Here is a 6,948-nt window from a genome sequence, read left to right on the forward strand (position 1 = left end):
GCGGGACACAAGGCGACAAGGGATTGGTGGCGCTGGATGCCACTCAGTTGGCCTCCGCCAACCAGCTGGCGCGCAGGAGTGGGAGGGAGGAGCCACTCCCCATCCCGCCTCCTCTTCCTAGTCTTAGCCCAGGAGTTGCTGGAGTTTTTTTTATTAGGAGGAGGAGGGGGAGGAGGAGGAGGGGGGAGCCCGCGAGCCGTTTCCCTTGGCAACGCGGCCGTTAGCGGCTGAGGCCTCGTCCTCCTTCTTCTTCCCATGAGCCTCAGCGGCCCTCGACACAGACCTTAGTGGTCCCAAACTCTGCGCCCTTTAAGAGATTTTGGACTCACCTCCCAGAAGCCTCAGCCATGTTGGCCAATAGTCTGGGATTGAGGGAGCTGAAGTCCAAAATCTCTTAAAGGGCACACAGTTTTGGGGGACACTGAACTCTTTGGAAACAAGCAAAAGTGATTTCGTCCTCTTCATTCTCACTCAGTGCCCCCCAAATTCTGCTCTTTAAGGCATGTTGGACTTCAGCTCCCAGAATCCCAAACTGTTGGCCACCGTGGCTGAGGCTTCTGGGAGATGAAGTCCAAAATCTCTTAAAGGGCACAGTTTGGGGAGCACTGCGAGGCAGCCTTGGCTTTCTGGAAGACCTGAGTTCGAATCCCCTACCAGCCACGGAGACCCACCTTGGGCCAGTCACGCTCTCTCAGCTTCCCACCCCTCTCCCTCCTTGGATTTGTACTTTTTGTGAGGGGAAGAAAGAGAAACGGGGGTATTTGGAAAGCAACTGAAGAAGTGGGGTGACAGAGGATTGATTGAGACTGTTCCTGTCAATTCAGGGCAGTATGTAAACAAGAGTTAACAAGAGGAGAAGCATGGCCAAGGCAGTCTGGGGGCTAGGCAGTAGAAGCAGCCTTAACAAGGCCCAACACCTGTCAGGGATTAACCAGAGAGAACAGTCCAACAAAGACACCAAAATCCAGAAGCTGGTGTAGAGCAAGGCCCATCAAAGCAACACAGAGATCGTAGCACTACTGCTATTCACACCAAAGCCTTAGCAATGCTGGCTGTAAACCACACCAGCTGTTTGTTTTAAAGCCAGCTGAGGCTTTTCTGGCTTATTAAATCATTTTATTTTATGGCCACTGGTGGTTTAGTCTGCAATGCTCACAGGGGTGAACTTCCGCAGCCTCTTGCTCCTGCCGAAAACTAGAAGCTACATCATGGGATTGTCCTGGCTCTGGTTCCAACTAGGGTTGCTGCTGGGGTTCAGAATCATATCCCAGGCTATGAGAACTAGGGGCAGCACTTGCTGATGCCATTATGTGTTACGTATTAGGTACCAGCCAGCCACAGCTTGTCATATAAACATACACACACACAGAGGAGGGAGGCATGTTTTTTTTCTGTTTGCAAATGAAGACAGGTATCTGATTGCAAACCCATATAAGATAATGCAGCACATGGAATAATTTCAGAAGAAAACCAGCCTGTGCTTTATAGATTATAGAAAACACTTTGATTGTGTAGCTCATGAAAAAATTATGGATCACTCTTAGGGGTTTTTCACATTGGAGCTAATTTCGGCATTAAAAAGAAATTAACGTGCATTTAAAGCATCCCGCAAATAAAGCAAAAATGGTGGGTAATTGCGCGAATGATTATCACATGCAATTGCACAAATAAAGTGATATTGGAAATGCACTGCCGCCGAAATCCTAAAAGTGAAAAGATGTGTGTTAATGCTTCTTTGTGGCTACTTTAATGGCAAGTTTTGTGTGATGTCGTACGAAATCGTTTTGCGTAATTACGCAATTTCTCAGGAATATTTACGGGATAAACTCCCGATCTCCTTTGTGTGATAAACTCCTTAAAGAAATGAGAATACCACATTTTATTAATCTAGTCTATAACCTGTACTCACAACAAGAGGCCACTGTCAGGACAGAATACAGAGAAAAGTAATGGTTTCCAATTGACAAGGGAATCTGGCAACACTGCATTTTATCACCCTATCTGTTTAACCTGTATGCTGAATGTATCACACATAAAACAGGGTTCGACTCGGAGGAAGGAGGCATGAAAATTCAAGTAAGGAACATCAACAATTTTAAGATATGCAGATGGCACCATACTGCTAGCAGAAAGTGAAACACAAACACATACACAGAGAGAGTTTTAATATTAATATGATTTGGCAGCAGTCTGACCAAAAACAAAAGGTAGTAACAATGACAGTGATTTCTAATACAGGTTTTACTGGGTTTTGTGTGTGTGTGTACTTTTTACTCCCCTTGCTCCCTAAATTGTATTAATATTTTGAAAATCACCTTCCCAATTGGTGCTAATATTGGGTATGTTATAGGAGGTGGGGAAATTCAAAGATATAGCCATGTTCCACGTCTGTAGATGCAATATGCAGAGAACTCTTGTAGCACCTTTGAGATTAACTGAAAGAAACAAGTTGGTAGCATGAGCTTTTGTAGATTTAAGTCTACTTCCTCAGATGCATTCGGACAGTAGACTTAAGTCAATGAAATCTCATGCTGCCAACTTCTTTCTTTCAGTTACCGTATAAACGCAACTATAAGTCAAAAAATTAATGCCCAAAAATTGACCCTAAAATCCTGGGTTGACTCAATACAGTAACATTGCTTAGAAAGGTCCTGAAAGAAGCACCACCCCATGTGCCTCGCCAATAATTTCTGAAAGAGCTGCTGAGGCAGGTGTGTGCGTGTGCGTGCATATGTGCATGTGAAAGAGGTGATTGCCTTAATCCAATGTTAAAACCTTCTCTCCCTATCTTCCTCCTCCTCTGGATATCTCTCCCCACCAAACACAATTTAACTCCACTTCCCTCCTTTCCCAATCCAATATTAAAAACTTCTCTCCCCACCAAAACATCCCACTTTCCTCCATGTCCTTCCCTTGTCAAACTGACATTAAAACCTTCTCCTCCATTACCAGGGAAGTGGTGATAGCTGGTCAGGAGAGGTCCAGAGAAGGAAATGGAGGGAAGGAAGTAGTGTTTTCCCCTTTACATCCTTTAGAATCATAGGGGCGTTACAGAGCGCCCAAGAAGGGCGCTCTGCTGCTGCCGCCGTTTGCTACATCTGGGAACCGCAGCAGCCAAACCGTGCAGTTCCCGGGCGCAGCAAGAAAGAAGCACCGAAATGGCGCTTCTTTCTGCAACCCGTAAATGGCGCCATGAGGCGCTAGTCATGCACTTGCGGCGTCACTTCCGCCACGCGACGTCCGGACACTACGCGTCCGCAACATCAAAATGGTGGCCCCTGTGTGGACGGGCACCACCATTTTGTACGGACTCGGTCTGTATTAGGGTTGAGGGGCATCCGGAAGGGACGCCCCTTCTCAACTCTAACACGCCCCTTCCTAACCCTAGCACGCCCCTTGGCGCATCTGTAACACACCTTAGAATTGGAAGAGAACACTAGGGCCATCCAATCCAATCCACTGCCATGCAGGAATTCACAATCAAAGCACCCCTGATAGATGACATCCAGCCTCTATTTAAAGACCTCTAGAGATTTCCCTACAATTACCCAAATCTTTTATCTCAGGAAATACTTCTAACTATCTGTGCCTCAACTATTAAGAGGATACTTGGATCTTGATGGCAACCTAGTGATTTCTTACTTTACACCAAATTTTTACTTCAGAAATCACTCTCAAAGTTCGTTTCTCGGGTGTGCTTTTTCTCCTTTTCCTTCTAGTCTCCTACAGTTACCTCAGTAATTTACCTCAGAGACTAGATATTTTCTCACGTGGTCAGTTTCCGAATAATCTCCTACATGATACCCTTTACATTTACCTCAGAGATTATTCTACTGACACAAACACTGAGATTCTTAAACTGTTGAACTTTTTACTGTAAAGTTCAAATTAAATATTGGGTATCTGGTAATTCGCACTCAGACCGCTATAAGTCGAGCACACCCTCAGCAACCGGATTTTTCAGATCCCGGCGCTGCCAACAATATTATTTATGTGACGCACCCTCTCTTTAAACTGTCACCAAAATGAATACTTATGCAACAGTGGGCCCCCAAACTTGAGCTGACCCTTTTAAAAACTCTCTGGTTTTAATGTGAAGTTGAAGGCTTTCATGGCTGGCATCCATAGTTTTTTGTGGGTTTTTTGGGCTATGTGGCCATGTTCCAGAAGAATTTCTTCCTGATGTTTCACCAGCATCTGAAGATGCCAGCCACAGATGCTGGCGAAATGTCAGGAAGAAACTCTTCTGGAACATGGCCACATAGCCCAAAAAACCCACAAAAAATCTTTACAGTGTGTCAGTGTTACTGGTTCTCAAGGACATTCACCCTGCCCTTTTCCCTTCCTTAGTTTCCTTAAGCCCAATACTACCACTCAGGCAAAATATAACCCACAGGTTATTTTCACAAGATAACTCCCTAACCTGGAGCATCTATTAGGTTATAAGCCCTCAACTCTGGCTATACCGTCATTTCCACTCTGGAACTCATAAAACTATGTCCACTCACTGGGACTCAGCAGAACCCTGAGTTCCCTAACTGCCACAACAGAACTTCAGTCTTTCCCTGCCAGCATCTCAATGGCCGACACTCTCTGGCTAATGCTAGGCTAATCTATCTTTTCTCTACAGGGGGTATTGGAAAGTTCTAATTATCACCTTTAAAAAATTGACAGGAAGTTTGTTTTGATTTGTAGTTGTTAACTTTTCTCTAAGTAATCACCATCCAGATTTACACATTTTCCCCAGCGTTTCTTGACCCTCCGAATACAGTTACTGTAGAAGTCTGCAGATTGCACCTTAAACCACTCTTCTGCTTCATGAATGACGTCATTTGTGTTGTCAAATTGGCGATCCCGCAACAGATTTTTCATTTCTGGGAGCAAGAAAAAGTCACTTGGTGCGGGGTCAAGAGAATAAGGCAGATGCTGCAAAATCTCAAAGCCACATGCCCTTGCTTTGTTAACTGCAACTTGAGATGAGTGAGCTGGTGCATTGTCAGCTATGAGACAAATGCCTCTGGAGAACACTCTTCCCATATGAACTGGAAAGGTCATTTTCTCTTCAAAATATCATTTCCTGTCCATCTGGGGAGGAGCCTCACCCCAGCCCAAGAATTGACAATACAGGGGCAAATGCAGCAAGAAGACATCAAGGAAGATGGTGGACGCCTCTTTCTCCATGTTTGTGTACTGCAAACAACAAGCCAGATGACTCCTGGACTGCTGGTATCACACTCGTTTCAGAGTGTATAGTAGATTGCAGAAATGTATCATTCAGTGTGAGGTTATTCAAGTGATCCCCCCAAAAATCCCTTTCCAGGTCACTGATTCTATAGACTTCATAACCAATCATTTTTCATATACCTATTCTAAGGGTAACATCTCCTAAAAATCTAATTGACAGATTGCCAAGTGTTCAGGGACTATTTCATGGAACACTTTAAAAATGTTTTCATTATGATGATACATACAACACATTAGTGGTAAAACTCTGGCACGGTGTTTAAGTGCCTGTACTGCAGCAATTCACTCACAAACCACAAGCTTGTGAGTTCAGTACCAGCCAGGGGCTCAGGGTCGACTCAGCCTGGCATCCTTCCAAGGTCACTAAAATGAGTACCCAGCTTGTTGGGGGCAATTGGCTTACAAATTGTACACCACTTAGGGACTGCTTAAGTGCACTGAGAAGCAATATTGGAATCCCCTTGTTATTGCTACTTGCCTTAGTAATTATGTTAGTAAAATGTAGCCTTATTTCAGAATCGACTATTCTTTTCCTCTTAACAAGGCATTTTATAAAGTAGCACTTAAAGAGAGCCAGTGTGGTATAGTGGTTTCAAAATTGGAAACTAGAATTTGAATCCCTACTCAGCCATGACAATCCATTGGGTGACTGTAGGCAAGTCACACTCTCTCAGCCTCAGAGGAAGGCAGGGGATTCTGAACAAATCTTGCCAAGAAAACCCCACGATAAGTTCACTTAGGGTCCCTATAAGTCAGAAATGACTTGAAGGTACACAACAACAGCACTTCTTCATACATTTGTAATCAAATAAATGTGTTATATAGTGCAGCATATTTGAAATAAAGTTCTGATTTGTTAAGTCAATGTACTATTTCTTTTGACCTTTTATGCAGAACTCTTCACCCAGTAATAGTTTGATAACATATAGCATTAGAAAGTGTAAAACAAATAATCACAAAGAGCATAGCAGAGGAGTTTATCAGACGAGGGAAATTGGAAGTATAATCCAATGGCAATCTGAATGCAATCATGGGGTTTAAAATTATTGCGTGATAACCCACTACACATAAATTCGGGCAATGGGAAGTCAGTCCAAACACAATCATGGGTTTTCATGTTATTGCGTGATAGACTACCATACACAAATTTGGACAATGGCATGCTATTTTTGGGCAATGGGAAGCCAGTTCGAACGCAGTTTGCGTTCACGTAAATTAGCTGAACTAGCGAATTCACGTGAATGCGTTCTGGCCCCACTTTCTTTTCATTCAAAATTATGAGAAATTCCTCATGTGTGATAAAGTCCAGAAAGGGAAGATAAGTAAATAAATTAATGCAACCATCTGATGGGAAGGGGGGAAGAAAAACTACTAATATATGGGAAGTTGCAACAAATACTGCATTTTTTTTTTCTTTAGGAAGCTTTTGGGAAGCCCTAAAATAGATAAAATAGCTTGTGTTCCGAGATGCTTTTCCATGTACACTTTTATTGTAATGCTGATACATGGCATATCCAGTAGGCATACCATATTATCAAATGGCATCAACTATTGTCTTCAGAAATAGTCACATTGTTGTTTTATGAAAACCTCTTTAGTGGTGGCCTTGTGACAATACAGATGAATTCTGTCAGCACGTCCTCTACTTGGCCAGTGAATATTGGCAAGGTTCAGGCATTTGTCTGCCAGAATTATATCCTCATT

This window comes from Sceloporus undulatus, chromosome 2 (genome assembly GCF_019175285.1).
Source record: "Sceloporus undulatus isolate JIND9_A2432 ecotype Alabama chromosome 2, SceUnd_v1.1, whole genome shotgun sequence".
Classification (NCBI taxonomy): domain Eukaryota; kingdom Metazoa; phylum Chordata; class Lepidosauria; order Squamata; family Phrynosomatidae; genus Sceloporus; species Sceloporus undulatus.